We start from the raw sequence: 8,546 nt of genomic DNA on the forward strand, positions 1-8,546 counted from the left end.
ATGGAAGTGGCGGTGGTGGGTGCCGTGGTGGGCGCCGTGGTGACCAGCCTGGTGCCCAAGCTCTCGGCGGTGATAGACAAGAGATTCAGCGAGTTCAGCGACCTTGACGACGACATCAGGTACCTGAAAACCGAGCTCGCCATTATTGCTGCTAAAATGGACGAGCAGCACAAGGGGCAGCAGCCTAGTGTCTTGCAGAACATATCCACCGCAGACATGCGCGATTTGGCATTCGACATGGAGGATTGCCTGGACCAGTTCCTTCCCTGCGCTGCGTGCAGGCGAGGGGCTGTGTCAAAAGGCGACTTACTGGACTTTGCCAATCAGGTTGGGAAACTCAAGAAGCGGTTGGAGAGGGCCAAGCAGCAGAGAACCGATACTGATGCCAACGGCAGCCAGCAAGCCGTCCACCTCCCTGACCAATTGCTCGGTACACCAGCTGAGCCTGCAGATCAGGTGGGTATCGAGGAACCCAAGCAGGAGATCTTGGGTTTGCTCGGTAGTGAGGAGCTCCTGGTGATATCCATCGCCGGGTTTGGGGGCTCAGGCAAGACCCAACTCGCAAGGGCGGTGTTCGATTGCGATGAAGCCAAAGAGAAGTTTGGTGTCCGTGCCTGGCATACGGCGTCGGACCACAAAGATGGAGATGAGCTCTTGCTCGCGATACTGCATAAACTTTTTCCAGAAGAAACTCTACTATCCATGTCAGAAATGCAAAGTCAAGTCTCGAGGTTGCAACAACGTATCAGATTTCAGCAAAAGACCAGGTGTGTCCGCTAATTTCTGAAAACAATTCCTCAGTACCATCAGTAACCTCAAGTATATTTATGCAGACATCTGTTTAAATGAGAATATCAAAATTTGATGGATAACTTGATTTCTGAAAGGTTGCTCACTTTAACATAGGCCGAAGTGTAAAAATCACATCACTGATCAAGATCTACATTTGTTTGTTGGCGGGCTTGTAACTATACGATTTTTTTTCTTTTAGGAAATACTAGTAACTATAGCATTTGTTTAGTTTTTTCTGTAAAGTTTCCCAAAAGATAGAAGAGTTTGACTGTTTGAGAACTGATACAACTTACAGAAAAGAACCTAGGGAGTTTCTCCTATTCATGAACAAAAGGTTCAACCGGCAGCTGGTGACGGTTTAGTAGTGGGATGGTTGTTACTCACATAGCAATTCTAATCCATCACCATGAATTTCGAATCATGCAAATATTTAAATTCAAACAAGTGCTAGCCTATGGACATAAGTGCAGCTATGCAATTTCACATAGTAATTAACGTTCTGTCAATTTACCTGGCTGCAGGTGTTTAATTGTAGTTGATGATATCGAGAAGTATCATTGGGAAGCAATAAAGAGTTTCTTTTCTGAGCTAAGGATAATCAGAATACTAGTGACCACAACTGTGCAGACAGTAGCCAAAGCATGCACCAAAGATCACGGTTATATTTACAATATGAGAACTCTTAGTGTAGGAGACTCTAGGGATTTACTAAAGAAGAGGGTTGGTGATTTCAATAGAAATTCAACTGACTTGGAGGATGGTTCAGCTGCAATTGTGCGCAAATGCCATGGCCATCCACTAGCTCTCATCAGTGTGGCCAACTATTTGTTACAACAAGAGCAGATCACAGGACCAGTCTGCCAAAATACCAGCAGGCTCCTATGTACTCATATGGACGAGAACAAGCATGGAGACTTCACAAAACTTCGACAGATTCTGGTGAATAATTACATCAATTTGCCTTTCCATCTCAAGACATGTTTGCTGTACACAAGTTTATTCCCAAATGATCGTCCCGTCAGCAGGAAAACTCTTACCAGCTGATGGTTAGCCGAAGGATACATAAAGCGTGAGACTGAACGCACTTACCAGGAGTCTGCCGATGAAAAGTTGGAGCAACTGATGGACCGGAATATCATTCAGCCTATCGATACAAGCAACCGTGGAGAAAAGAAGACGTGCAAACCTCACGGTATCATGCACCAGTTCATGCTGTACAAGTCCATCTCTTCGAATTTCATTGCCCCATCCCTTGAGAACCGAGGCAATTTCCGTCACATCATGATGGAGAACCAAAGAAATAGAAGAGAAGACGACATGGATCATGGTGCCACCGGTCCAGCTGCAAGTCGCCCAAACCTCCTGAATAACTTACTTAGGTTCTTCAAACCATCTAACAGTACAGGACCCGACGAGGACCTGCGTCCCCGGTCTCTAACAGTCTTTGGAAGTGCAGAAGAAGCTGTTTATTCGGATTTGATCAACTGTAAGCTGCTGAAAGTGTTGGATCTAAAAGAGTGCAATAATTTGGAGGACAAACATATCAACAACATATACAAGCTGTTGCATCTCAAATATCTGACCCTCGGGAGCTCTGTTAGGGGACTTTCAGATAAAATGGGAAATCTACATTGTTTAGAGACACTCGACTTGAGGAAGACCAAGGTAAACACAGTGCCTGTGGAAGTCATCAGTCTGCCCCATCTAGCACACCTGTTCGGAAAGGTCAAGCTTAACAAGTTGAGTAGCAAGAAGCTTGACAAGTTCCTGTCAGGAGAATGTAACTTGGAGACTCTATCAGGAGTTGTTGTGGAAAGGAACTCCCAGTTCCCTGAACTGATGGAACATATGAAAAAACTGACAAAGGTGAAGATATGGTGCGTGATTACTAGCACAGATGGGAATTACACCAAACTCTCAGATGCCATTCGCAAGTTTGCTCAGGCTGGCACGGATACTTCACAAGGCGCCCGTTCTCTGTCACTTCATCTTAATGCTTCTTCCAATGAGATGGTTCATCTCAGCGCGACATCAAGAAAGGCTGGGTTAGCTCCCCCGGTTTTTTATCTTAGCTCACTGAAACTGCAAGGCAGGCTGACTCACTTCAAAGAGTTTGCTAAGGCCCTGTCTGGTCTCAGGGAATTGTGCCTTACATGTACTAATCTGGAGGGGCCGATTCTTCTAGCATGTCTACGTGAGCTATGGTGCCTGGTTTATCTCAAACTGGTTGAAGACCGTATTGATGATTTAGACATAAATCTTGATGGTGATCTCGCAAGCCTGCAACGCCTATGCATTGTGGTGAAACAACCCAGATTCCCCACAATTGCACAAGGAGCTTTGCCAGGTCTCGTTTCACTTCACATGCTCTGCAAAGATCTAGAGGGTGTTTGTGATGGCATCAAAGTGGAACATTTCAAACACCTTCGCGAAGTCGCTCTGGACTCTGAGGTCAATCAAGAAACCATTGAACTCTGGGAAAATGAAGCTAAGGAACACCCTAAGAGGCCAAAGGTTCTGTTGCTCAAAAGGGTTGAGGCAGCCGACACCTGGTCTGCAGCGAAATATGTTGCCACTGATCAGAGATCCTCGGAGCTTCTGGTGGAGGGGACACCCTGATCCCTTCTTCTGTGTGCCAAGGTCGGGATCCTGATCCTATGTTTAGGTTGCATGTTCATTTTGCTTCCCTTTATGCTAAATAGAAGAGAAAAATGCAAAAGAAAAAAAAGTGCTTATGAAGCAATATTACTGTTTGCTGTATTAACAATTGGTACAATTGATGGTCATACTCGTAGTCCAGAGGGGGTAACGTCATCTATCCAGTTTGATTGTGCAGAACATGCTGAAGGGAAGATTGATATGTGGTGCTACTTCTAAGTTGATGATTTGAAGATAAAATAGGAGGATGACGAAGACCTGATGTTGATGTGTTGTCCATGCTGCTACTGCTTCCTCTACAAACCATATCTCCTTTCTGTTTTAGTTGTTGTAAAGTTTATTGTGTTTTTTTAGGGTGTAAAGTTCATTGTATTGTCCTATTTGCTTTCTCAAAATCGCTCCAGTACAGGAATAAGCTTATGGTGAAATTCGTCGTGCTTTCTCTATGGTTATGCCGTACAGGATAATATACCTCCCTGTAATTGTACCATATTTATACATCAGTACTACTATGTAATTTGCCAGTTTAAAAAATTCAAAAAAAAAAATTGCCGGTCGAGTATTCTGTGTGACAACACTTAAAAGTAGGAGTGCTTTGAGTGTAGAGAAGATTTCAAAGTTGAACTGTACTGCATGAAGTTATTTGTACCGAAGTATAATTCGATAATGAACAACTTAGTGAAAGCTTCATCTTCGGCTATTTTGTTTTTAGGCAACTAATTCTAATGTAAGTTTGCTGTAGGTACCTGGCTAGGCAGGCGGAAATGAGTGAGCCAATGGACCCAATCAGCCCCATATTTAGCTAATTATATTCCGTACTGAACTGTCGGCCTTCGTTAGTTTCCATGTCAATGCATGAATCTATACCTACACCACATGATACCGCCACCTAATGACATCATTTATTTAACATTTGGTTTCACTCTAATCAAGTGGGCCTCATATATAATATACATAACAAAAGATAAAGTAAAATAACACAAGATAAATTAAGACAAAGGTACCAAGACTCGGTCTGGTACATAGTCCTATGTTTGTGTTGTTGCTAGCTGCAACAATGACATTGTTTGTCGTCGCAGCGGACGCCAAGTTGGCATCTTAACTTAGCTACCTGCCGTTTGGCCAAGTTAAATAACGCCAGCTAAACAAGCGTTGAAAGGGTGGGCTGTCCCTCTGAAGGTACGCAGAAGGAAACACAAAGAGATTAACCAGCTCATTTCTTCGCTTCATAGAAACGCAGAGAGATAGCTTTTGCTACCTGGATACATCTTTGAGCGCAGAGAATGTTTCAAAGTTGAACTGTATTGTCATTTGTGCAAAATTACATTAGGATGAAGAACACCAACATAGTGAAGATTTTATATTCATCTATTTTTATTTCGAAGGAACTAACTGAAGTTACCTAGGTGAGTGTGGGTGTGTGTGGAGGATTAATGGACTGAATTTGGCCTGTATTGCTGCCGGCCTTCATTTGATTTGCAGTCACCTAATCACTGACATCATTATTTAGCATTTAGCGTATGGTTTCACTGTCACCAAGTTGGCAACATATATAATACTTCGAAGATAAGGTAAAATAACAATAGATAAATTAAGACAAGGGTACCAAGGCATTGGTCCATCTGCGCATTGGTTGGCCCATATAAATAAGAGAAAGTTGTTAATCAGTAGTTTGTTGCTAGCTGACACAATGACACTGAAATTTTTGTCTTCACAAATCTGTATTGATTTTAAGCCAGCACCTTGGCGTGTTAGGTCAAGTTGGTTTGTTTTTGTATGTACAGACGCACATCAACTTGTGAATACAAATGACGCGGCGTGGAATGATGGTACCTTGTCGAAATTAAGCGAATCTGGCCCTAATTTCCCCAGAAACAAACGATTGGGAACTACTAACAGAGTGTTGATGGAAGAAACGTACCCGCGGCAGCGAAGAGGGCGACGGAGAAGCGGGATTGGCCGGCGGCGGCGGAGATCCGGCCTCTCGGCACCGGGTGCTGCGAGGGAGGGGGCGCCGGCGCTCGTCCCCGGCCATGGGCGCCGGCGTGGAGACCTGAGACCTTGCACAGTTCTTTCAGAGAAAGAATTGGGACGGGAGACTAGAGCAGAGAACCGGGACCCTTTTTTTCTTCCCCTTTTCTATTTCTTTTATTAGAGAAAAAATAGAATTGTAATGGGAGTTGCCAAATCATATCCCATTTTGGTCATCATCATTTGAATATCAATCGAAAATTTTGTGTAGACATTTTGAGAGAACAAAATTATTTATTTGTTTGATTAGTCCTATGATTTTTTTAGGGCCGTTAGTACTATGATGAATTGGTGGGGGCTTAGAGCATCTCTAGTTCATCCCGTGATTTAGTTTCCCATCCTACCGCATATCTTCTATTCCCGAAGAACCGGATTCTTTTTGGTACCCAGCAAAAAAAACTGAACTTTTCTGCATCTGGCCCATTCCCGAAAACTTAATCCCTCTTAAATTTTGTTTTGCCCATTCATCCAAATGTTTGCACACAAGCTCCATTAGAACGTATATTTTCACAATATATTATTTCATAACTTGAGAATTCAATTAATATTTACAAACTTAACCATTCAAATTTAAACATAACAAACGGTCCAAATGAACCAATGATCCTAATAAAACATGATAAAAGTAAAACAATCAAGTGATATGGAGTTGCCAATGGTGCTCAACAAGATCTTTTGGGAGTTGGTCGTGAATTTCTCGACCTTCCGTGTGCTTGGAGGAATGGCTGGGTGACGTTTCGGCTCCACCACGACACCATTGTAGAGAAATTGCAAGCTCCAACTAGGGTCGAACGGTGGCGGAGGACCCCGACAATGGTGCCTGGCACTCCGCAGAGGCGACGCACCCAATCGAGATGCAAGGCAACCAGGGGGGTAGCTGTTGTCAACTGGTCAGTTCTGGGGTCGTCACCGGCTAGGGTTCGCGCGTGAGCCTCTTACGCCATCTCTGGGATAGGGTTGTTCGGTTCCCAGCCAAACACTACTAGGGAAAACCCTAGTAGTAGCGCGGGTTTTGAGGCTATCAGTGTAACACCCCGGATGTAACTTTCCATATTTATAACTCCAACTCTTGCCATTTTCGGCTTTGTGTTATGATATTCCCTTCGTGGTCGGGTTTTGTTTTCCGTTTTGCATTTTGTTCATATCATGCATCTCATATCATGTCATCATGTGCATTGCATTTGCATACGTGTTCGTCTCATGCATCCGAGCATTTTTCCCGTTGTCCGTTTTGCAATCCGGCACTCCCACCTCCTCCGGCGCACCCCTCTTGTTTCGTTTCGTGAGCGGGTGTTGAATGCTCTCGGAATGGACCGAGTCTTGTCAAGTGGCCTTGGTATACCACCGGGAGACCACCGGTCAAGTTTCGTTCCATTTGGAGGTCGTTTGGTATTCCAACGGTTAACCGGGTAACCGCAAAGTCCGTTTGTGTGTTGCAGCAAAACCCCTCTCTAAACAGCCCAAAACTCCTGTAAGTCTCTTCCATGCTCTAGGTCGTTCGATCACGATCGTGTGGGCGAAAACCGCACCTTATTTGGAGCCTCCTAGCTCCCTCTACCTATATATATATATATATATGCATCCCTCCCGAAATACATTCGCGGTGCAACCCTAGTCTTCTTCCACCCCGCGCCGCCGGACACGTCCGGTCCGGCCGGACGAAAACCCGCCGCCGCGCCTGACCAACCAGAACGTGCCACGTCACCCCGCCGGCCACCCTCTCTCTCTCCTCCACCGCGCGGCCCGCCGAAGCCCGTCCCCGGCCCCCGCGGCCCGAGGCCGCCCGCGCCCCCGCGCGCGCCTCCCTCCGTCCGCGCGGCTCCCCGCGCGCCGGCCGGCGCCGAGCGCCTCCGCCGCTGCCGCCCGCGCCCGAGGGCGACGGCGCCGCCCGCGCCGCCGCCTCCTCCGCCGCCGTTCCCCGACGCCTCCTCTTCTCCCTCCGACGCCGGCCGTCGTCTCCCTCTCCTCTCCGGTCGCCGGCGTACGAGCTCGGCCCGATCGGATCTGAGAACTGGAGGTTGACTTTTTCTCCTCTCCCCCGTTTTTTTCCTCCAAGTCTTGAAGATTTTCCATATTATATGCCCCTGTTCATCGCATCATAACTCTCTGCATATAGCTCTTTTTCGCGCGTGTAATATATCGAAATGTTCGTCTCGTGATGCTTTACATTTTGTTCCATTGCACCATGTTCACTAGAGGCAATATTGATGCCCAAATCTCTGGTGCAAGAGTGCTAGTTGCTGTTATCTGCTGTTACTTAGCAGAACTTGGAGATTTGTTTTTTTGTTGCATTTAATCTGTGCATCTTATGGGCATGAGCTCTACATGTGTTTTGTTGTATGCCATGCCATCTTTCCAGTGGTGTATTCCATGTATTTTTGTGATCTCTGTGGTGACTAGCACAAGCATGCAAACTAGGCTCTGTAATGTTTCTGATTTCAGAGACTTAGTAATTTCTGTCTTTGTCTGCTGTTATTTTGTTGCTATGTATCCATGTGGCTACAGAGAGATCCATGCTTATTTTTGTGAAGTTCAGTAAGGATTTTTTGTAGATATTGTTGTAGTTCAATTATGGAGTGCCATAGCATGACTCATTCTTGCTCTACTTTTGCTATAAAATATTTCTGGCAGATTGTTAACATGATATCCAATTTTGCCAAGCTTGTTGTAATTGATCCATTCATGCTGTGTATTTGTTCTTGCCATGGATAGCTTCATAAACATGCCATCTTGCTGTAGGTATGCTTGTTTTGTCATGCATTTCTTTATGGTGAGTGCATCAAGCTCACAAAGATGCCTTCATATTATTGTTTCTGCCATGCTCTGTTTTCTGCCAAGTCTGAAACCTGTTAACGAAACTTGCTATGTTTACATGGTTTCCATCGTATCTTCTGGTCCTTTTTGGCTTATGGTCAGTAAGGGACTTTTGTCATATTCATTTAGTAGAATAATTCCATGCCTTGTTTTGCCATGTTAAGATCCTGTAGCATGTTGATTTCGTGCTCTGAACATTGCTACCTGATGTTGTTTCAGTCATGTCCAGTAATTTCACCAAGTCTGTAAAC

General features: G+C 45.0%; 1 long non-coding RNA gene and 1 pseudogene across 1 annotated transcript; one reads left to right on the plus strand and one right to left on the minus strand.

The window, feature by feature from the left end:
- Positions 1 to 3,959, plus strand: LOC123493429 (disease resistance protein RGA4-like; annotated as a pseudogene).
- A 403-nt stretch (positions 3,960 to 4,362) lies between these two features.
- On the minus strand, positions 4,363 to 5,535 carry LOC120974810 (uncharacterized). Its single transcript, XR_006669108.2, has 2 exons — positions 5,372 to 5,535; positions 4,363 to 4,749 (listed from the first exon to the last, which is right to left on the minus strand). It is a non-coding gene; the product is annotated as an uncharacterized lncRNA (long non-coding RNA).
- Between the last annotated feature and the right edge of the window lie 3,011 nt (positions 5,536 to 8,546).

The sequence above is a fragment of the Aegilops tauschii genome, chromosome 2, assembly GCF_002575655.3.
Source record: "Aegilops tauschii subsp. strangulata cultivar AL8/78 chromosome 2, Aet v6.0, whole genome shotgun sequence".
Lineage (NCBI taxonomy): Eukaryota > Viridiplantae > Streptophyta > Magnoliopsida > Poales > Poaceae > Aegilops > Aegilops tauschii.